Here is a 24,886-nt window from a genome sequence, read left to right on the forward strand (position 1 = left end):
AGCAAAAACATGACAAAATGGGAAATATTTACTGTACAAGAGTTAATATTGACAATATTTAAGGAACACTTAAATATTCATCAGACGATGACAAATAGCCCAGCAGAACCTATGGACAAGAATTGATTAAACAATTTACATAAGAGCAAATCCACATATCTGAAAAGCATGAAAAGATACTAACTTCACAAGTTAAGATATTTAAATAAATGTAACAATTATAAACTGAAGAATTATAACACTGATAGCTGTAGGGACATGGATTGTTTCACAATTTGCTGATAAAAATGTGAATATAACACTTCAGAAGCAATAGGGCAACATACTTTAAAACTTATAAATATTTCTACCCCTTGAACTTAGAAATAAAAGAAATCATCAACAATTTTTATTATGACCTTGTTTTGTGATAAAACTGAAGACAATAAAAACCTCTGGAAATAAAGTGAATGTTTATAAAGTGGTGATTGGCTGAATTTATTGTTTCTTAATATGTCCATCATGAATATTATACAGACATGTAGAATTTTAGTTTCATGTATAATGGTTGACATGGAGACTTTCCACAAGGTGTCAATGAGTAAGAAAAAATAAGGTGCACATTTCTTAAAAATGATGACAAAAAGACTGATGTGCATGTGTGTATACACAAACATGTTTGCACATGTATGTATGTGAATGGTTATAAAAGTGTATGAAAATCTAGGATAATAGAACTCAGTTGCTAACATGGGTTATCTGTGATAATGAAACAGAAGAGAATAAGGAGTGGACAAAGGCAGTTAAAGGAAACAGAAAAATTACAAATTCAAAAGCAATAGCATTGTGGTATAATTTGGACATTTATATAAAATTACATATGTACGTATTTTTAAATAAAATATTTTTAAAGATGAAAAATTATCATGGTGATGAAAACAGAATGGGTAGATTTAACTTAAATCTAAAGTAAATGTGGCATTTATATTTTCCTAGTTCAGACCCAGATTTTCTTAAAATTCAACATAAAATGATACTGCAAAGCTTGAATGTATATTAAAATAATGCAACCGATGGTAAATAGCTTTTTCAAATTTTTTTTCTCCAACATGAAAGGGAAAACATATATAGGGATTGGTCTTTTAATTAAGGTAGAATCAGTGGAAAGGAGAAAACAGCAGAAAGGAAGAATGGGACCAGCCTAAGGTTGAAATTTTAGTGACTTGATTGCACTTCCAGAAAGATGCAGGGGAATCTGATAGGGAGATGGCAATGAAACTTTCAATGAGCAAATATTTGCCAGTATCCCCCAGGTGCCAGACTCTGTTCTAGGTACTGAAGCCAGTGGTAAAAATGAAAGCACATAGTTCCTTACATGGAGCTTAGATTCTCTTTCTGAAAAGTAAGATCATAAACAAGTCAACGAGTCAATGGAGGTAGTCTCCAGGAGCAAGTGGGCTCCGGGACAGCAGATGGTACTGTGACGACCTGTGGCGTGGGAAGGCACAGCAGATCTGAGACTGACAAGGGCAAAATGCCTCCCAGTGCAGCTCTGACAGGCAACGTTCTCAGGCGGGGAGAATAGTGAATGCCAAAGCTGTAAGTAGGACTAAGCCTGGTCCATACAAGGCTGGAGGGGACTAAATGAAGACAAGAGGGCTGAGGGCTAAAGACGAAGTCAGAGACAACTGGAAGGCTTGGCATGTGGTAGAACCTTCAAGGCCTCACTTGTGTGAGAAAATACAAATTAGAAGTTGCTAAAACCTGGAATATCAAAATATCAAGGAAAGCAAGCTGAGGATGGGGTACTTGGGGAAGCTCAGGGTTTACTTGCCAGGGAACCTGTAGGGCCGCTCGCTTTAAGGAGCATAAAGCGCACTCCACGTCAGAAATCATCTGAGATAGCTACTCCAGCTGAATTAAGCGGGGACAAAGAGAACCTCCTCGAAGACGCGGGATTCTAGCCGAAGACTTTTAAGCCTGAAGTAGTATATCAAGTGATATCAATTATATAATGGCTACAGAAAAAACAAAAAAAGATTGCAAACCTGTTGAAGTTTAGGGAATTCCAGAGACATAACCGGAAGATTCCGAGTAAGGCGCCAAAGGAGAGGTAAGGCTATAAACTGCTGAAAGGGTGCCTGTTACAAATTTGATACCCTCTGCTTATAAAAAGGATCAGAAGGTAAGTTCCTAGAGAAAGCCGACATTCACTTCAGTACCAGTGTGCCAAGAATTCAGGGACAGGAAATAAAATGGAAAGGAAGATTTAAAAACTTAAACAGTTACCTTTAATTAAATTTAAATTGTTTTATTTATTTATTTATTTATTTATTTATTTATTTATTTATTTATTGAGAGAGAGAGAGAGAGAGAGAGAGAGAGAGAGAGAGAGAGAGAGTCTGTGTGAGCAGGGGAGAGGGGCAGTGGGGCAGAGAGAGAGACAGGGAAATATAGAATCTGAAGCAGGCTCAAGGCTCTGAGCTGTCAGTGCAGAGCCCGACAAGGGGCTCGAATCCACCAACTGTGAGATCATGACCTGAGTCACTTAGGTGCCCCTAAGCATGTGGGTTTTTTTTTTTTTAATTTTTTTTTCAACGTTTATTTATTTTTGGGACAGAGAGAGACAGAGCATGAACGGGGGAGGGGCAGAGAGAGAGGGGGACACAGAAACGGAAACAGGCTCCAAGCCATCAGCCCAGAGCCCGCCCGACGCGGGGCTCGAACTCACGGACCGCGAGATCGTGACCTGGCTGAAGTCGGACGCTTAACCGACTGCGCCACCCAGGCGCCCCAAGCATGTGGGTTTTAAGGCTACCTGAGTTCATTATCCTGATTCCTCAGCCTAGTTAATGTTTACTTCGGGCAACTGATTCCTGAGCCTCAGTTTCCTTATGAAGAAGACAGGGATTGTAATTGTACTTGATATGTAAAATCATAAAAATTGAATGAGATTATGCATATTATTTCATATTATAGTTACAGCTCCCTCCAGGTTGAGTTATTCCTATCTCATTTGGAAAATTGTTATTTTTTAAATTTTGTGGGAATGCAGCCAGAGCTAGAAAATTCTAACGTGCTTGGTAGACCTCTGGAGGTTTGAAAGCATGGCCGATGGAGATTTCTGTGAGGGACCAGAGAAACGGGCGTCAGTTCTAGCAGAGGATGTCAGTCTGCTGTTGTCACACTGGAACCCAGACTCCAGTGGACCCAGACTGTCCTTTTAGGCAGGCACCTAAATGGGACCCCTTTCAACGGCCCAAGAAGCAAATAAGAAACGTACTTGGAGAATATTTGGAAACGTCAAATTTTCAGTGGCAACAAAGAAAGAGCCAATTTCTTGGCACTTCAGGAGTCGTTTTGTTTTTTTTTCTTTTCCCGAATTACTGGCATGGTGTGATTTGGGTCATGCTGTTATTCTGATTCCGTGATGTAACATACCAGGTGTGCTCACTGGTGACAGACGACCGAAGCTAGTTTTACAAGACAACTAGAACAGGGCAGTCTTCCCAGTCTTGTGTGGCATTGCAACAAATTGATGACTGTGCTGTCCTGATTCACTCTGACTTTTTTGCATGTGTTCGGGGGTAGGGGTGGGGGTTGGGGAGACATCAAAGAGGCATTCATAACATGCTTGAGGTTCTAACCTTCCATCACCTGGTCTCGGCTGCTACCATAGGAGCCATACCAGTAATGACCATCCGAACATGTAGGAGAGACCTCTCTGCCCTTTGCTCGTCTCCTCTCTGGCCAGAGCCAGAAAAACCTTTACATTTGTCAGATGGGTGCCTTAAAAAAATATCACTGTGCATCTCCCACGTGCCCGAAGCGGCATCCAGCTGTCATATACACCATCCTATTCACTTCTTTTAAGAGCCCATTTTACACAGGAGGCGTTGAGGTCACAGGATTTTCAGGGCTTTGCCTGAGATAGCTGCTGTCAAGTGTCAAGGGTATCTAAGCCTTCTCCCTCTGGATCCTTCGCCCACTTACTACAGAAACAAGGAAACCAAGAGGAGTGAAAAATTGCGGGGAATCTTATTCGAACTCATAACTCCTTTTACATCTGAGAAAATTTTAGACTCAAAATTAAATGATTTGCTTCAGGCACAGAGCCAGTTAGAAGCCTGTCGGGGAAGAGAACCACATCTCTTCACTTTTAGAAGGCTCATATCTCAAAATCCCACAAGGCACAGGAAGGACATGAGATCCATGCTAGACAGCTGTCTGTTGGGGTGACCATGCCAGCTCATTGCTGGGGTAGTACATTTACATCTGCCTTTGGTTCAGCAGAGGGAGGGACCCTCTGGACCCTTAATGTCCAGCTTCAAGGCAACCAGAAAATTCATTGAAGAGCCATTTTATCCCATAGAGCCAGAGCTTAAAACTAAAGAGAAAGAGAAAGAAAAAAATAAGCTGTCAACGCTAGGCTAACGGTAAGCACAGAAATCATGTGGTTAAGAAAACAATTTAAGATTGTTAAGAAGAGCATATAGATATGTTTAAGAAATGTAAGGTTGTATTTATCTTGATATATAGGACAGTTTTGAAGGGTTCCCCTACAATCAATCCTCCCTTTTCATAATGAGGAGAATAGATAGTATTTATCAAAATGACTATTTTTAAGTAGATGAAGCTTTGAGGAACAAAATTCTCATCTTGCATCTTGACTATAGCTAGAAATATATTTTAATACAATACAGTGAAAAAGTTCATGAATATTTATCACAGAGACATTTGCATGGAATTCTCATAAAAGAATCACACAACAGCCAAGAACCATAAATGAACTGATTTTCTAGGAGGAAATTATTCACTGATACTAGTGAATTCATATCTATACAGTCTATAGTCTTTGACATCTGTGAGAGAAAATATTGGTGAGCAGCGCGACTGACAGCAGCCATGAGGTAAAAGAATCAAAAATAAAACAAGTTTCTAACATATACTTTTAAATAATACATTCACAAAATCTTCCAGAATATAAATGCCAGATAAGATGATAGAGTGCTAGGTAAATGAAGAAAAAATAAGTTTCAGATCCAAGCTCTCCCGAAGATACCTATAAACATCAAGAAAAAAATGGCTGGTAGAAAGATCTTATTGGATTATATGGAGTTTAGAAAACCTTATACAGCGATAAAAAGCATAGGATAAAGATATATGAGTAATGTGTCCTTATCAAGCAATAATGAAAGCACAGTTTAGATTATTACAACAATATCTACTCTTTGGTAATATTGATCCATATCTTAATACGTGTACCTTTAAAGATAGTGCAGTGTATAGTGAAGCAGCTATTTTCTTAAATGATTAATCTATCACAGCTTTTAACAGACAGAAGACTCTCACTGAGCTATACACACAAGTCTGCCACACAACTTTCTGTTCATGAGAGTGATTCTATCTTTGGCCATTTCACAGCAATTTTGCAAATTGAACTGTAACTTAAAATACCATTATTAAGGTAATTTTACACGAGCTGTGTTTTGATTTAATTAGGATTCTAGCTGAAAACAAGTATATCCAAAGTTAACAAACCACCGCTGGCTTATCCTCCTCCCTCATCAGATTGTATCAATAGAAAATACTCTGGTTGTCTGATGGAAAGAGAAATTCACACGTGGTTAACACAACCTCAACTATTTTGGTCGGGGAAAAAAAACCCAGCATCTTCTTATAGCTTATGTCATATTTAAAAGTCCTTGAAATAAATTAATATTTTAAGTATCTACAATCTGGCCGAGGGGAAACGGGGTGGGGGGGGGGGCGGGAGTAAACAAATACGTTTTCGTTCCTTACTGTTCTGTCTTTAGCGAAAACGACAGCGTAGGGCAGATTAATTTTCCTTTTCTCCCACACCAGACCCTAACCTTGACCTAGGGCTGCCTGTTGGAAAATGCCTGGTGGTTTGGTAGAAGGGAGGGTAAACCAGCATTTCTGGAAACCCTAGATCAGTCCAAAGAAGAGCTAAAAAATCTCTCCAAGTGCCTTCACCGAGGGCTCTGTGGTGTCCCGTACCAGGGTAAGAAACCACATTTTAGCCTTTCTGGCAGGTCGAAACGCACAAGATGCAGCCATAGACGCAAAGATCATTGCTCAGAATCACCACGGGTGAAGACAGCAGTTTAGAAAAGTCTCGCTAGCAACAAGCACGCTCTGCGAGGAGATCTAACAGTTGTATCCATACGGCCCTGGAGAGGGTTTTTGAACTTCATGGCTAACAAAGCGCCGCTTTTCCCTCGTCGCATCCCAGCTCTGCCAGCCTGGGAACAGGCATCCGTGGCCTGGAGAGTCCGGGCGAAAAAGAACCCCCCCTCCCCCCCCCGCCAAAAGTTGGGCTGGTGACCAAAGTGACACCCTCCTGGACAGTGATTCCACAGAGGGTGCCCGAGGAACTAGATGGAGAGGGATTGAGGAAAGGTCGAAAGAGGAAAGGTGCAAAATCCAAGGTAACCGTCCCCAATCGCAAACAGGAATCCTCAAAGCCGGCGGAAACGCTGCGCACCCCAGCCCAGCCTGGCCGCGCCCTTACCTGCACCCGCACAACGGCGAGTCCCGGCAGCCAGAGAGCCCTGGCCGGGCTTCAGCAACAGGTTCCACCTCTCCCGGGGCTGCAGCTCGGCCCCGGCTCCCGCCACCTGCCGCTGTCCCCGCCGCTCCAACCCTGCTTGTCGCTGCCCGCCGGCTGGGCGCCCCGGGCTCTGCGCTCAGCTCGCTGCCTCCTTGTCCCCTTCAGCTGAAACGTCACTCTCCAGGGGGCACCTGCCGGCTGCTGGGATTGAGGAGAAGCTATTCTCATCCCGCCTAGGGCAACGTGGATACTTTCTGTGAAATTGAGAATCCGTGTGCAGCAAAGGAAAGAAAGCAGCCCTCTGGTTTTGCGTGGTTAGTTGCCTCTCCACACCTTGGGCGAGTGATTTAGCCTCTCTGTGCCTCAGCTGCCTCTTTGGTAAAATAGAGATAGAGGTTATGGTGATAATAACTGGGGAATCTGAGAATTGAATGGGCATGTATGTGCAAAATGCCTGGACATATTAAACATTCCATAAACGTTAGCTATTGTTTTAAGGCTCTCATCACATCCGTGAGTCCTTGCAAAGGCCTTTTAGGTTGCAAGAAAACCTCTCTGGAATTCTGGAAATGTGAATTCACATCATAATTAGAAGGGGCAAGGAGAGAGCCAGGGGTGAATGCTCAGTGATTGTGACAAGAAAATCTGCTCAGCTGGAAGTTGCTAATGGATCATGCCTAAAACTTAATGCATTAACTTAGAGGTTTATAGAATTACTGAGAAAGGAACATTTAAAGGTACTTTAAGATAGTAACACAGGCAGGGTCAAGTGTGGGTAAAGCCTTTGCATATGCTTGCTATCAGGTCTGATCCTCACAAGGGTGGGCTTCTTAAGCAATGGGTGGTGGTATATAATTACTCCCCAGTCCACACAGAGGCTCCAAGGTTCAGTGGCTTGTCCAAAGCCACTGAGGCAGTTTTCAAATGACAAAGCAGGACTTCATAAGCTGAATTCAGTTCTCTATTAAATCTTTCTTTCTGAATCCCTGGTAAATGTGGGATACAAAAACTGCTTGAAGAGACCTTTTAAAATAGGATCCCTCGGCCCGGAATTAAGGTTGTTGATTCAGATATGCATGTGTTTAAACCTGCTTTATGGCTATGTTGAAGATGCAGAAAGACATATCTCTCCTAAGACTTCACCAAGTTCAAGGTAGAGACACCACTCCCACCTCTGTGAGGTTTATCCGGATACCCTATGCATGGAAAGTCATAGAAAAAAGAAAGACATTAAACAGATAACTAATAGGAGGCAAGACTTAGAAAATAAATTACGTCAGGGAAATAAAGCTAAAAAGAGGAAGGCATTCTGTAATTAATCTGAGATTCTCAAATTGAAGTGGAAAAAAAAATGTAGACCACCATCCCATTCAATCTCTCTTCCTACTGGAAAAAAAGATCATCAAAATGATAGGAATAATAGCAATGTTTTTGATGAGACAGTGAGGTAATGTCTAGCTTGTGAGAATTTTATTACAGATGAAAAGAAATACAAAACTTGTCATGCAATAGTCATTAAATTGTGAGACACTTGCTGTACCATATAAAATGACACTGTGTGAACTGCTGTCCTGATTCTCTACCCCACACCCCCAAACCCTACTGGAAATGTTAGACCATGTCCATAGCAGGAGAAAATTATATAAAACCAGAGAAGGACCTGAGATGCCCTTTCTCTTCTCTACTTCCCCTTGAATACCCACACACGCTGCTTTAACCTCTACCCTTTCATTTATCCTGCTTCACCTCACCTGGTTCAAATAGAAAAGCTTGTCTTTCCCACTAGCTAACGCTCACCTATACAACTGTAAGCTTTGCTCGCCGCCCTCTCACACATTTCTGCATTCTCACACTATCTCTCTTGTATATCTCCCTGTCAAATGAGTTATTCCCACTTTTTTTTTTAGGTTTATTTATTTATTTTGAGAGAGAGAGAATGAGCAGATACAAGGTAGGGGAGGGGCAGAGAGCAAGGGAGGGAGGGAGGGAGGGAGGGAGAGAGAGAGAGAGAGAGAGAGAGAGAGAGAGAGAGAGAATCCCAAGCTGTCAGCGCAGAGCCCAATGCGAGGCTAGAACTCATGAACTGTGAGATCATGACCTGAGCCAAGATCTAGAGTCTGACGCTTAACCAACTCGATCCATCCCATTTAATAAAAAGCTCCTGAAAGGCCTTAAGTACACACACCCACATCAGTCCCTCCAGGCACCGCCATACTGTAAACTGCAGTCCAATTGTGCTGTTGGCATTTTCTCACTTCTTGCTCACTTATCGACCTGCTCCGATCAAGCTTCTGGTGATCTCATTCTAAATGTCTCATCTTTGCAACAGCCTAGCAAAGATCACCAATATCCTCCATGTTGATAAATACATTGGATTTTTTTTTCAGCCAGTATTTCTACTTGGCTTTTGAGGGCTTGACTTCTTTGGAAACAGTGTCTTCTCTTGGCATCTTTCATAATTCTTCTCTATTCTTTTGTTGTATATTTACCCTGCATATGTAGCTAATGACTTTTCCCTCTCTTACAGACTTCTTGTTTCCAACACAGCCATTTAATAAATGCACCAACTTAAAGCTCAGTGCTAGGTTCGTTTCTCTTCTTACTCTGAATTAAACTTCTAGGCATTCATATCCACACCAGTGCCCCCAGTTACCACATATATGCAGGACACCCAAACATTTGTACCAGTAGGCCTCTCCTCAGAGTTCCAGACTCTTACTTGACATCTCCAATTGCTATTTCAATGTCAACTCTAATTCAACATGTCTAATTAGATTCATCGTCTTCTTCCTAAAACATTGTTTCCCTGCTCAGTTAATAGCATTTCCATCCATCCTTTTCTCTGCTGACTTAAATATGGTGCAACCCAAGACACCACCTGGCCTGATGGGACAGAAACCACATGCTGAGGATGGCAGAGAAGCAGAATAAAAGGAGCCTGAGTCCTTGACTGCTCTGGAAAACTCCTTTTCCAGTTTTTACTGGCTTATCTCTGACTTCTTTTACATGTGAGAGAAATGAAAGTTCATCTTTAAAAGAAAGATATACATCTTTATGTGCCATTATTTATTACTTAGTATAATCCTCACTTAGTATAATCTTTAGTATAAGTTTAAAATTGTATAACTTGGGGCGCCTGGGTGGCTCAGTCCGTTAAGCATCTAACTTCGTTTCAGATCATGATCTCGCGGTTTGTGAGTTCAAGCCCCGCATCGGGCTCTGTGCTGACAGCTCAGAGCCTGGAGCCTGCTTCGGATTCTGTGTCTCCCTCTCTCTGTCCCTCTCCCACTTGCACTCTGTCTCTCTCTCTCTCTCTCTCAAAAATAAAACGTTAAAAAAAATTTAAAAAATTCAGTATAACTTGATGTAAGTAGAAAGTGCATATTAATATACAGTACAAAATAAGAATTTTAAAATAGTTTGTCTACATGGTATTTAAAATGATGTGTACCCTACTTTGGAAATATTGCTTTACACAGTATGATAATAAACTGATATGTTGTGGTGCAGAAGGAAGGATCAGACATGCTAACCATATGGTAGCTTTGGGAGAGTAGATCATAGAAGGCACAGCAGGAAGGAGAAAGAGAACCAGAAAGAAAGGAGCAGAAATGAACCAAGTGACTAGTGGGAGGGTAAGATGAGGGAAAGAGGGTGGGGAAAGAACATAACCATAACTGTAGTCGTTTCTGATCCAATATTTTCTGATTCAGTTGTTTTGACCTCGTGGTTTTTTGGCAGGCAAAAAACAGATTGATTAAAAATAATGTTTGCACTGAAGATAACCAAGGCTTATGTTGTATTAAGAAAAACCTAAAGACAAAGGACATAGGTAAAAATTCGCACATTATTGTAAAAAAGAAAGAGATATTGCTAATAATCAGAACAATGCATAGTAAGGCAATAGTCAAGCTCCATTTTCCCATTAAATATAATAATATGAGCTTGTCAGGTTGATATAAAGGTATCATAATTAACATAATCCTTTTGAAAGGCAGTTTGATAATATGTATAAAAGCCAACAAAAAATGTTCCTAGACTCTGACTTCATAAACTAATTCCTGCAAATATATCCATCAGAAATAATTCAAAGGAAATAAACGCTACAAGCAGAAAATTATTTGTAATAACTTAAAGTTGAAAAACCATAGGCAATCTGGCATACAAACCCAATGAAATTTATAGGACTGTGACAATTTCAGAGAGAAAAAATTAGAAAATATTAAGTGAAATAAATTAAGCATTATATTTTAGGTAAATTAGGATCTCATGTGTACAAAAATACGAATTCTTATGTATAATATCTGAGTGAGCGTCTGAATGATAAAACAGTGTACATGTCATGGTGATATGATTGTAGAGTGAATATATTTTTTCCAGAATTTTTATTAACTATACTATAATAATGTTTGTAAAATTAAAAAGAAAATGTTATTTAGTTGGATAAAAACACCAGAATGGAAAATCAGGAGTCCTAGAACCTGATTCCATTTTTTCATTTTAGTGCTTCATGAATTTCAGCTTTTCTATATAGTATAAAGATACTCAACCAGTGTTTTTCAAGTTATAAAGGGCCTATGATTCTAATTCTCAGTTAAAATCTAGTTACCAAGTTATTCTAGTTATCCCAGCCATGCAAACGGTCCACCTTGCTTTCCAAATTTGTCTATTTCCTTGTCTCTCCAGAAAGGAGTCTATTTCATTCACTTAACATTTGTTGACGCTCTACTTGGGTAAAATCATGTGCTAATACTTTGGATGGGCAAGGGGAAAATGAATAGGACTTAAATACATAAAACTCTGCTCCTAAACTCAGGAAACTTCCATTTTTGCTTGTTATGGAGTGGCAAGACACAGGTTAGCATGTGATTAGGAAAGAGGTTTGGAGTCAAAGAAGAAAGGTTATCACATGTGGAAGCATCAAGAGCTAAGCGTCAAAGAATAAATTCCATGCAGACATGGAAAGATGGGGATAGGGTAGATTAGGCAGGTGAGGCAAAGGAAACAGCAAGAGCAAAGTTAAGGAGCTAGGGAACTCTGAGGGATGTGTAGAAACAGTTCCTTGCTTGATTATATGAGAGAAGCATAGGCTGTAGGAGACGAGAGAGAATGTTAGACTGTTTAGGACCAGGGCCAGCCTATTCTGTAACACTGTCTGCACAGCTGCTCACTGAAGTGATAGGAGGGGCTTTTTCAGTTGCTTGTCATGAACCCTAAAAGGTGCTCCATGGGAGGGATAGAGCTGCCATTATGGAGTAAGGTAATCAAATAGAGGAGTCCAAAGCCTTGTTCCTCTCCTCATTCCCCACAAATTGTGTGTGAAATGAAGAACCAAAACAAAACAAAACAAAAACAAACAAAAAAAAACCCCACATATTCTCCACTGAAATTATTCAAAGTGCCTAGAGAGTCTGGGTCTGGATCTGCATGAGAAGTCTCTGTGCACAGGAATTATGCAATCAGAAAAACAGATTCAGCAGTGAGGGACAGCTCCTTTCTCTAAAAGGCCAGATGAGGCTGGTTTTAGCTCAAGGAACCAGACCTGACCTATCATTGCCTGGTGCCCTTTCTCTACCTATAATGACTTAATACCATCATAGCAGGAAACAGGGAAGAGAAGACTGCATTGCCACAAGATCTTATCCAAACAAGAAGTGATTGTGATATTATGAATTCACAAGCTCCCAGATGATGCAAATGTTGCTGGTCCGGTGACAACACTTTGAGCAGCACAATCTTACAGAAGTTAGTAATTAACCAAAGTCACACAGCTGGTAAATGATAGGGACAGTGTTTGAACCCGAATTTGCCTGAGCCCCACGCCTTCGTGATTATCTATTATGCTAACTCTACATAAGGAAATTGAAATTCATTTATAAAATCGAAACACAGGGACCTTTGACAGATAGTACGGAAGTTATTCAAGGCCTGATTATAGATGAGTAGGTAGGCTAAAACTTGGCATATGTCAAAGCCAGGGGTCCGTTAAGCACGTGGAACAAATTTGTACTAAATACTCTAGTTTCTTTTCTTTTATAAAGGAATTGGTAAAGTCAGAATCAATCAAGATGCAATTGCCCCTTGAACAACATGGGCATGAGCTGTGTGGATCTACTTATATGCAAATTTTTTCCATTAATACAGTACAGTACTGCAAATGCATTTTCTCTTATGATTTCCCTAATAACTTTTTCTTTTCTCTAGCTCACCTTACTGTAGGCACACAGTATATAATATATATAACATGGAAAATATATGTTAATCAACTGTGTTATCTGTGAGTCTTGCAGTCCGCAGCAGGCTATTAATAGTTAAGTTTTGGAGAGTCAAAAATTACACATGGGTTTTGACTGCATGGGGGTCAGCACCCCGTAACCCCTGCATTGTCTAAGGGTCAACTGGACAATTGATTTCTAAACAATATATATTTGACCTTTTTTATATATCCCCACAATGTGATGAATGCTTTGCCGAGTAGTATGGAATAATATTAATGATATTATTAGACTTCATTCTTCTTCTTCAAAGAATGATATTATTAGACTTCTTTCCTGCTTAACCTCTCTTTTATGTTAGACTGAACCGTGGAAAGGCATTACAAAGTAATTTCTAGTTATATGCTTTGGTTCTATTCTAGGAGTTCATTCTTACATTTAAGCTGCCTTAAAAAATCATGGGTTATCAAAACTCCAGTAACAATATGTGACAGATAAAGTTATGTGCTGCTTCTGGAAAAATAGATCACGTTATGGTGAATGCTTAGAAATTAAAAATCTCACATTTCCTGGAAAGATGATGTTCAAAACCACCAAGAAGCATTAGAGTGAGAAGCATGTTTTCATTCAATTCATTTTATTAACTCCAAAATATCTGTGTTTCTGGGTTTTCTCAAGTACCCATAACTTTAGAGAGTTTAGTTTAATCCATTGTATGTAAGAGTGGATTTATGTTGTCAACTTAGACTGTAAAATGCTCTGACCATCTGAAATGACTAAATCCATTTATCAACCCTTTGCCAGAGGCCTTACAGGTAAAGGTCAAAACTTGTCATTATCTAAAGATTTTGAACTTTAAGTCAGGGTAACTACACATATGAAGTTTAGAACTAAAAGCAGTCCAAAGATGATCAAGATGCTATTGAACTCAGAAATAACAGTGGCCAAAGACCCAGGAAGATAACTGTTAGACTCCAGGAGTTATATTACAATAATACTCACTTTTGAAATTTTGTATAATAAGGTTTCCAAATGGCAGGTTACTGGGGACTTTAAAGATGAGATTTCTGGGGACAAGGGCTTAGGAAACTCTCCCAGGTGATTTGGATGATTAGCCAAATTCCCAGAGGTTTGGGAATCTCTGAAGATCTTTTTACATCTAATTAGAGCTTCCCAATCACTCAGAAGTAATCAGGACAGGCATTATTTCTGTATTATATGAAGGTGAAAGGGTGCACTCATATAGACACTCAGAAAGTTGACCAAGCTCACAGCGTTGACCACAATTTAGAAAGGAAAATAGAAGACCTCTTTTTGTTCCAGATCTAATTCCTTTCTTCTACCTTAGCATTTTAATCTGCCTAAACTAAGCTATTCCTTTGACAAATGTCATAATGTAAAAAACCCAAGGAAATAGGCAAGTGGAAAAAAGAATACAACCAATGGTGCTATCAGTAAGCAATGTATTGTTATTTGTATGTATTTGATTACAATTGATTTGAGATATATTTCTTGAATCCTTAGAATGAGTAGGCAAAAAAAAAATTTATAGAAGGAAATCTTGAATATCTTATCCATTACTTTCAGCATCTCTACTGTGTGTTCCATGCATTGGGTTATCTACAATTTAGGAAGATTTGTGTTGTCTTTCTCCCATGGTTTGAGGACTATGGCTGGGGACCTGGGATGGGGGTGGGCTAGCTGGGCATGTGTGGGTCCCTATGGGCAAGGCTAGCTGAGGAGAAGGAGCCTGACCTAAATATTGAGTACATCAAATCCTAAGCAGACAACAAAGGTGAGAGTAGCAGTAAGCGGGAAGAGGATGTGGGCAGAGATCTTCTGTAGTCTGCATTAAATAGACAGTGAAAGGGAAAAGAAGGGGTAAGTAGGATGCTTGATATAGGTACATGCTGCAGGAACTTGCTACGTGGCCAAGATGACTCCTGTACTAGATTTAGAATTTCAGTAACCAGGGGATGCTAACACAATTAACATAAAGTCTAGAGAAAGATGTACATCCTGAACACAATGCTGATTCTGCCTTAAACACTGAATTTAAGTTGAATCCAGGAGAGCCAGATGGTGATACCAAATAAGCAGCTGAAATATGGAATTGGAGTATGCCAGAGAGATCAGATTTCCAATTTAGATTTGGGGAGTCATCCACATGGAGGTGATAGTTAAAGCAGAAGGAATAAGTTGACTCAGCAAGGGAAAATTTGAAAAGAAAGGCAGCTTGAATTAAGAGCTTTAAGGAATATCTATAAGATAGAAAGCAAGACAGTCCTGGGAAATAAATGAGGATAAATTAGAAAGGTGTGAAAAGAATGTGTCCAGTGACATGGAAATCAAATCAAAGCAGGCAAGTTTCAAAAAGGACATACTAACATCAGGTGCCTCAAAAAGTCAAGAGAAAGAGCAAGGAGACAAGGCCACTGGAGGATTTCAATGACAAGGGGTGAGTGGGGCAGGGACATAAAGTTATGGGTCTGGCACACATAGACTATGGAGAATCATAAAGAGTTCTTTTAAGAACATTTTTTTAGTGTTTATTTCTTTTGGGGAGAGAGAGACAGAGCATGAGCAAGGGAGGGGCAGAGAGGGGAGACACAGAATCTGAAGCAGGTTCCAGGCTCTGAGCTGTCAGCACAGAGCCCGACATGGGGCTCAAACCCACAAACGATGAGATCATGACCTGAGCCAAATTTGGACGCTTAACCAACTGAACCAACCAGGCGCCCTAGATCATAAAGAGTTCTAAGTGATCAAATAGCTTTCTTTTTCCACTTGAGAAGAGTAAGGGAGAAAGAAGCTAAGTGTTTCACTCAAAATCAAATCTAGGATGTAGGCCTAAGAATCTTTATGCTTATATCCATATAGCTATACCTGGGATGTTCCTATTCCTCCCTGTGGATGCATGTGTAGACTTACAAGTATTTCCAATGTCATAAATTGTCTGCTAAGTTTGGCCCACCTGATATACAAAGCCATGCAAAAGCTTCTTACTGTCTCATAAAGTCAGTGTCTCTTTTAGTAACACTATGTGTATTTCAAGCATATGTACATGTAAATAAAGAAGAGTGATTTTGCAGGGGTTTGCAGACTGATAGATTTTTAAAAGATCAATAAAACAGTTCTTAACTAGATGGTTTGTTAACCAATAGTTATAGCATTATTTCAGGCTCAGGGGTTATTAACACATCAAGTCTTGGCTTCAAATATCAATAGTATGAACTAAATGCTTGTTTTGAGGTTGCTGTTGCTTTTATCCCTGAACCTAGCAAAGTGCCCTAGCATAGAATCCCAATGAATATTTAATAAATGAAGGAGTAAATGGGCAAAGATATCTGATTTTTCTTAGGTTTAAAATTATCTTGAGAAAATAGTACATATTGATAAGATGGTAACAGTCAAGCCAACAAAACATCTGCTTGAGCTGGTTGATAATATTCAGTCAACAAGTATTGTGAATTTACTGGATTTCCAGAGCGCAGCAAGTTCAAAGAGTGCCTCTCTTCCAGGGCTCAAAAGCAAGCAAATGAATAATTACATTCCTGTGATAACTGTAATAAAGTCACTATGGGGATATTTAACAAGATTTCTCTAGATCCTCCTTCGGGACTCCAGGCAAGACCTCTTGGAAGAGGCGACATTTCAGCTGTGTGTTATTAGAGTATTTAGTACTTCAAATAATACTAAAGTGCAAGGAAAAAATTGTCAGACAGACCCTTGGGTAGAAAGAGGGTATTCCAAGTAGATAGAACAACATATTTGCAGGAACCGAGGAGAAAAGAGAAAAAAAAAAAAAAAGACACAAAATTAATATTTATTAAATGCTAAATAAAGGCCAGGAATTTGCAAAGTGCATTATCTTATTTGCTCCTTACAAAAATTCTGTGTATTTTTTTCTTTTACAGCTAAGAATGTGTAGTCTCAGAGAAGCTAAATAACTTTTTTAAAACCACTCAGCTAACAGTTGAATTGCCAGGACTTGAAATCAAGTCAGATTGACCAGGTAGGCCACAAGTTTAACCACTAAACTATTCTACATCTGCATTAGAATAACAGTAAGTGGTTCAGGAAAGCAGGATTCCAGAGCGCATGCCATCAGGAAGTAAAGAAAAGACTGGAAGGACAGATTGCAGCAGAAAGTCAAGAGCTGAGTGCACCAAGAATTAGGAGGTTTTTCCTGAGGGCAATAGGGAGCTGTTGAAGACTTAAGCAGAATAATGGAATGATTGCATTGGTATTATACAATGATTGCTCTCTATATACATACAATGCATTGGAGGGAGAACAAGCATATAGGATTGCCTCAAAAGATGCTAAGAACAAAAGAAGTACTGGACTGCACATAGCAATTTAGACTGAGAGATGAATGGAGACCATCTGGATACCTAGGATGTACAATTGACAGAACTTGGAAGCTCGTTGGCTTACAATACGAGAAAATAAGAAGCAATGAAGATGTCTCAAATATTTTTCCCTTGGTTGGTTAGGTAGTTTAGGGCATTATTTACCAAATTGAGAACCACTCCGGAAGGACCACATTTTACCAGAAGAAAATGAGCTCTGTTTTAAACATGTTGTTTTCAAAGTGAAAAATATCAAGTAGACAATTGAACAGACTGTGCTCTCTGGTTTATCCTCTACCACCTTTCCTTTCTTATCTCTTTTCCGTCTGCCTTTGTTCTCTATGTTCCAGCCATTCTGAGTCTATGATTCTCTAAACAAGCCCTGCTTTTTCAACAAAGGGTGTTTGCATATGGCTTTCCCCTAAAGAGGGTGCCTTCCCTTGTGCCCTTTTAGCACTTCATGCATACATCTATTAAAATTCATCACATTTTAATATATATTTACCTATCTGCTTCCTTCATTAAATATAAGCCCCAAGTAAGTGGGTGCTGATTTAATCACTTGTGAAAACCCAGCTCTTAAAATTGCTATTGGTACATAACAGGTAAGCATGTTGGTTGAGCTAATAAATTGCTTTAGGAAATCAGGATTAGAAAGCCAGATATGATGTCATCAAGTATGGCATTACTTTGATAAAAGTAATATTTGTTATAAAAGCAATTGAACATCATAGTTGAGGGCATGACTGGGGCTAGACTACCTGGAATTGAATTTTAGTCCCATAGCTATCAGCTTTGTGAATTTGGGACGTGTTATTTAACTTCTCTGTTATTTGGTTTCCTTATCTGTAAAATGAGGATAATAGTATTATCTATTCATAAGGCATTTGTGACGATTAAATAAGTTAGTACATATAATGTATAATAATATCTGATACATCAGAGACCTCAAAAATTAGCTGTTAATTTCCAGGTTTTAGTCAGATGGTAGATATTAGTCACAAATTTTACTTTCTTTCTCTTTCTCTCCCAAGATTATGTTTCCCTTTTCTTAGGATCTAAGAGAACAACAACAAAAAAAGATGTTATATGCTTAACAATGAATAATGCTCTTCACCACCCAGCTCTGAGGGAAGTAGAATTTAGGTTACTTTCATTTAGATAAAATGCTTGTCATTAAAGTGTAAATAGTATCCCATTAATCTTCACAGTAGTCTACCAGAAAGCTGGATGATAAATATATCCCCATTTCCCTCTTTTAAAATGTATCGATGCAAGAGATATTTGAATCGTTTGCCTAATTTAAAAAATCACAATGCAAGATAGGTAATAGATCTGGGTTTATTTCAAAATAAATGTTTTATTTATGAACTCTTGCTTTCTTAGAGTATTTTCTTACCAATCACCAAAGATCAAATTTCTCAGATTTGAATAAGTATTACATCATTTTTAAAGATATTGATTATATATTATAATTTTTAAAAAAAAATTTAATCTTTATTTATTTTTGAGAGAGAGAAGAGTGTGGGCAGGGGAGGAGCAGAGAGAGAGGGAAACATAGAATCCAAAGCAGGCTCCAGGCTCTGAGCTGTCAGCACAGAGCCTGTTGTTGGGCCCAAACCCATGAACCATGAGATCATGACCTGAGCTGAAGTCAGACGCTCAATCAACTGAGCCACCCAGGTGCCCCTATATTATAATTTTTTATAAGTAAAGAGATACGAGGATTTATATTTAGCATCACTTTCATACCCGTGAAGAATTCCCAAAAGTATTCAAATTAAGAAATCTGGGGGACCTGAGTGTCTCAGTTGGTTAAGCATCCAACTCTTGATATCAGTTCAGGTCATGATCTCAAGGTTCATGAGTTCAAGCTCCTCCACACTGTTAGTGTGGAACCTGCTTGGGAATCTCTCTCTCTTCCTCCCACTCTGCCTCTCCCATGCTCTCTCTCTTTCTCTCTTAAAATAAATAAACTTTAAAAAAGAACTCTGGGCATTTTAAAAGATGTAAACAACAATTAGCTAATATTTCTCTTTTTACACGTTTGTAACAATGGACGTGGGCTATAAGAATAGAAAGTTGTAAACTTTCAATGAAATTATAATTAGATTAAGATTTTAATACATTCTTCATATTAGTGATTTATTCATGACCAATTTACATATATTTCTGTGGAGGGTGCCCCTTGACAACAAATTCATTTAATAATATCATCCTGACCCAGTAATAAATCAACATGTTCCGTTAAAATACTAGCTCCATGCCAATTATCTATTAATGCTTTTTAAATAAAAAACAATGTGAAGAATTTATCACTCATTGGATAGACTCATTATTTTGACATTTTTAGTGAAATATAAGCACTAAAATTATTTAAAAATAACATATTGGTTCCTTGTGACTACACAGAACAGTAGAATTGAGGATTAGTCAGTCTATTTATATTCTATGTGTTTTACTTTGAATAACAAATCAGTTCTCAAAAGTTCTGAAGAATCAGAGAAATATAAATACTCTCAATTTGTAGAAGAAACAGTTAGTGTAAATATTTTTGTCTACAAGGGCACCTGGGTGGCTCAGTAGGTTGAGCGTCTGACTTCAGCTTAAGTCATGATCTCACAGTTCATGGGTTTGAGCCCTGCATTGGGCTCTGTGCTGACAGCTCAGACCCTGGAGCCTGTTTTGGGTTCTGTGTCTCCCTCTCTCTCTGCCCCTCCTCTGCTCATGCTCTCTCTCTGTGTTTCTCAAAAATAAATAAATGTTAAAAATTTTTTTTAAACAAATATTTTTGTCTACAAAGAAATCCACTGAGCACGTCCCAAAGTACTAGACTTTTCAGTTGGATGTTTCTGATAATTAGATAATTACATCACCGTTACAAAAAAACAAACAAAACCTAGGCAGTTGTACAGTATTCCAGGCCTGTTGTTTTTTGTTTTTTATGAAAAAAATATAAGAACACTCTTTTGGGGACAGCAAAAGAGTCTGCTAGACTAGACAGTAAACATCTTAACATCGAATATCAACAGACTGTTACAGCAATGTTAACTTAAACCTATCAAATTCATGTCATTATAAAATTGTCATCATTAGACCATTTGTCTTGATTACTTATTTGCTATAGTTTTTAACATTTGGAGAGCTATTTCAAAAGAGACTTTGCTCAGATAAAGGTGCTTTCCTACCTCAAGAGAGAATATCCTTGGAATAATGTAATAAGTCTTCAGTTTTTCAATGAGAAAAAATAAATGGTGACTTTTTAATGCACAATTACTGTCCAACAATCAGGGCATCAAATAGGCACAAAGGGAAGTATCATTTAAGCAGGAAAGAATAGAATTGGCATAAAGAACAAAAAATCCACCCTGAGGGCTGCTTCTAGAAATATAAAGGTAATTTAGATAAAATAACGACAGAGAAAATTAAACACATGAGTGTTATAGAAAAGGCTAGCAATAACCTGTCCAACCCAGTTTCCTAATGGAGGCACTAGGGACTTCAAACTCTGGCTAATGCTTTCAAGTTTTATTATATGCTATAAAAGCATCTGCCCATTATTTAGCAGACATTAGAAAATTTGAGGCACCAGTGTGGCTCAGTCTGTTAAGCGCCTGACTTCAGCCCAGGTCATGATCTCATGGTTCATGGGTTTGAGCCCTGCACAGGGCTCTGTGCTTATAGCTCAGAACCTGGAGCCTGCTTTGGATTCTGTGTCTCCCTCTATCTCTTCTCCTCCCCTGCTCTGCGTCTCCCAAAAAATAAATCAACATTTTTAAAAATTAAAAAAAAAGAAAATTAGTGAATCACCACTATAAAATTAGAAGAGTATGATTTAAAGCAGTGACATGTCTTCTTCATAATATTTAAGAAATAAAAGGAAAATCAGAAGGGAAACGCTTCTGTGAATTTCCATTTTGGGGAGTTTGTGACTCCTGCTTGAAAAGATTATTAATGATGAGGATAATATAGTAACGATGATTTGAAATACCTATTTGAAAGTACAAGAGAATAGGGAAATCCCTAGGGTCAAACATGAAGATGTTGGAAAAACATAGCTAAAGCCACAGCTCTCAAGACTTTGAAGGCCATTGTCAATACTAGCCCTTGCATTTTAATGACTGCAAAGAAAACAAAAGACAAGGATACACAATCATGCACGTAAGTTGGAACTGAGACACCACTGAAGCAGGATCTTTGAAAAGTTATTCCTTTAATATTAAGGGTGAGGGAAGAGTCAAGGAAAAAGTGGAAGACAGGGAAAGATACCTATCTAAGCCTGTGTTCTACAGAGAAAAGTGATTCCTGAGATAAATTAAAAACATAGTTCTGCCTTTGGACAGGTTTAGAACTTGAAATTTTACTCTCCGGTTGATTCTATACACAAAATATAATGAGTTAATTGATGAGGTCCCTTATTAATAGAACTCGAGTTCATGGAAGAAGTGAAAATAAATGTCTCTTTATAGAACCAGGCCTTGCAGTATTCCCATAGATTAAGATTGGCCAAATAAAAGCTCACAGTCTAAAATTATAGAAAACTTAAGGATACAGTCATCAAATGAGTCTTAGAAGAAACAACTTTCTCTAATTTCACTTAGCATAATACCCTCTAGTTCCATCCACGTAGTTACAAATGGCAAGATTTCTTTCTTTTTGATTGCCAAGTAATACTCCATTGTATGTATGTGTATGTGTGTACACATATGCATATATACATATATATGTGTGTGTATATATGTGTATATATATTATATATATATACACACACACACATACACACACACACATCATCATCATCTTTATCCATTCATTCATCCATCGATGGACATTTGGGCTCTTTCTATACTTTGGCTATGGTTGATAGTGCTGTTATAAACATTGAGGTGCCTGTACCCCTTCGAAACAGCATACCTGTATCCCTTGGATAAATACATAGTAGTGCAATTACTAGGTCATAGGGTAGTTCTATTTTTAATTTTTTGAGGAACCTCCATACTGTTTTCCAGAGTGGCTGCACCAGTTTGCATTCCCACCAGCGGTGCAAAAGGGTTCATCTTCTCCACATCCTCAACAACATCTGTTGTTTCCTGAGTTGTTAATGTTAACCATTCTTACCAGTGTGAGTTGGTTTCTCATTGTGGTTTTGATTTGTATTTCCCTGATGATGAGTGATGTTGAGCATTTTTTCATGTGTTGGTTGGCCATCTGGATGTTTTCTTTGGAGAAGTCTCTATTCACGTCTTTTGCCCATTTCTTCACTGGATTGTTCATTTTTTGGGTGTATTGAGTTTGATAAGTTCTTTATAGATTTTGGATACTAACCCTTTATCTGATATGTAAAATTAATATCCTCAAGTACTTCTGATATTTCCAAATTATTAAAATCTAATATAAAATATATATGTCAGAAATGGTTATAAAGCAGAGTATGCAAAACATGAGCAAAAAAGTTTAAGATGCTATGAATGATTGTACAGGATAAATAAGAGTCTTGAATGTGGCAGAGGCAATGGGAATGGAGAGACCTGGTCACATTACAGGGCATTTTAGGAGATTGAATTTAATACCTATCATATGGGGGAAACAGAGCAATTAATGTGAATTTTATGTCTCCTTATAAAAAACACTCTGCATTCTCAATGAAATCCTTCTGTTATTCTGGACTCTATAAGGGTATGCAGATGTTTGTCCTGACTTCAAAATCTAATCTTTTGCATACGTTCTGAATGATCTGTCCTTTCTTCATCTCTGAGACCTACTCTTCTTGATTTTACATTAAAAGGTATGCCTAGAATAATACAAAAGAGCTCTAACCTGATTTTTAGAATAACTGAAGTCATATAGATCTGTCTTAACCATATTCTAAGAGCAAAACTAAAGTCCAGGTAACTACTAAGCCATTATATATCATTTCCTAGACCATTGCTACTCAAAATGCAGTCCAAGGACAGGTGTGAATCTATGAACTGTTTGTTACTTGTCAGATACAAAATGAAGAGCATGTGATAGAATGTAAGTTAAAATATCACTAAGAACACTGTGTAGTTAAGCTGACATTTCTTTACAGCTAGACTTTTTTTTTTTTTAATTGAAGTATACTTAACACATAGTGTTACTTTCAGGTATACAATATAGTGATTTAACAATTCAGTACACCACCCGGTGTTCATCACAGTAAGTGTCCCCTTCACCAATTTCACCCATCCCCCCCGACAAATCACCCTTTGTTCTCTGTATTGAGGGGTCTGGGTTTGTTTTGTTTTCTTTTCTTTTGTTTTTGTCTCTTTTTTGTTTTGTTTCTTAAATTCCACATATGAGTGAGTTTATTGTATTTGTCTTTCTCTGACTGGCTCATTTCACTTAGTATTATATTCTCTAGATCCATCCATGTTGCAAATGGCAAGATTTCAATTTTTATGGGCTCATAATATTCCATTTCTCTCTCTCACACCACACACACACACACACACACACATACCACATCTTCTTTATTCATTGATCTATGGATGGGCAGTTGGCTTACTTCCATATCTTGGCTATTGTGAATAATGCTGCAATAAACATAGGATGTACATCTCTTTCCAAATTAGTGTTTTTGTTTTCTTTGCTTGAGTGCCCAATAGTGGAATTACTGTATTATATGTTAACTCTATTTTTAATTTTTTGAGGAACTTCCATACTCTTTTCCACAGTGGCTGTACCAATTTGCACTTGTAGTCACTCTGCTCAAATTTTCCATTTCTTCCTGACTCCGTTTTGGAAGTTATATATTTCTAGGAATTTATCCATTTCCTCTAGGTTGTCTGATTCATTGGCCACAAAACAAGTCTCAATAAATTAAAAAATATTGAAATTATACTACATCTTTTCTGACTACAATGGTATAAAACTAGAAATCAATCATAATAAAAAATTTGGAAAGAACACAAATACGTGAAGATAAATAACATGCTACTATACAATGAATGAATCAACCAAGAAATCAAGAGGAAATCAAAAAGCACATGAAAACAAATGAAAATGAAAACACAGTGATCCAAAATATTTGGGATAGAGCAAAAACTGTTAAGAGAGAAGACTATAGAAATACAGGCCTACCTCAGAAGCAAGAAAAATCTCAAACAACCTAACCTTACACCAAAAAAAAAAGCTGGAAAAGAACAAATAAAATCCAAAGGCGGTAGAAAAAAAAGATATAATTAAGATTACTGCAAAAGAAAATGAAATAGAAACTAAAAAATAGTACAACAGATCAATAGAACCAGGAGCTGGTTCTTTGAAAAAATAAAATTGATTAACCTCTAGCTAGACTCCTCAAAAAAAAGAGAGAGAGAGAGAACTCAAATAAAATGGAGGACAAACAACTGACATCACAGAAATACATAGGATTATAAGAGAATATTATGAAAAATTATAACAAGACTCTTGATGAAGGTAATTGTGTCTCATATATATTCCTGACATAAGCCCATTATCCCACTGAGAAACAGCACCTTGAGTAGCACTACGCTGGATACCACAGAAATTAGATATGCTTGCATATTATATATGTTCAGTAGGTTTTTGTTGAATGAGAACTTTAACTCAATGCCCAGTGTTGTAACATGAAAAAGTTGACAGGAGGTATTTTCACATGAACATTTCATTACTATATTACTACCTAGTGCACTGTTGAGTAAGGTTGTTAAAATCCTTTCAGAGGAACAATTTTTAAATACCCTCAAAAGAAACATTGCATTCAAAATATTATGACTAGTTTG

General features: G+C 38.0%; 1 protein-coding gene across 7 annotated transcripts in view; it reads right to left on the reverse strand.

The window, feature by feature from the left end:
• The window catches only part of NPFFR2 (neuropeptide FF receptor 2), a 364,459-nt gene that overhangs the window by 87,938 nt on the left and 251,635 nt on the right, over positions 1–24,886 (reverse strand). The window contains exon 1 of one of the 7 annotated variants that reach the window (XM_003985291.6): positions 6,515–7,058. The exons of the other annotated variants lie outside the window; for them this stretch is intronic. The gene's annotated coding sequence lies outside the window, so the exon portion shown is untranslated. Of the gene's footprint in view, positions 1–6,514; positions 7,059–24,886 lie in introns of those variants that run through there. 7 annotated transcript variants of the gene reach the window in all.

Source organism: Felis catus, chromosome B1, assembly GCF_018350175.1.
Source record: "Felis catus isolate Fca126 chromosome B1, F.catus_Fca126_mat1.0, whole genome shotgun sequence".
Classification (NCBI taxonomy): Eukaryota; Metazoa; Chordata; class Mammalia; order Carnivora; family Felidae; genus Felis; species Felis catus.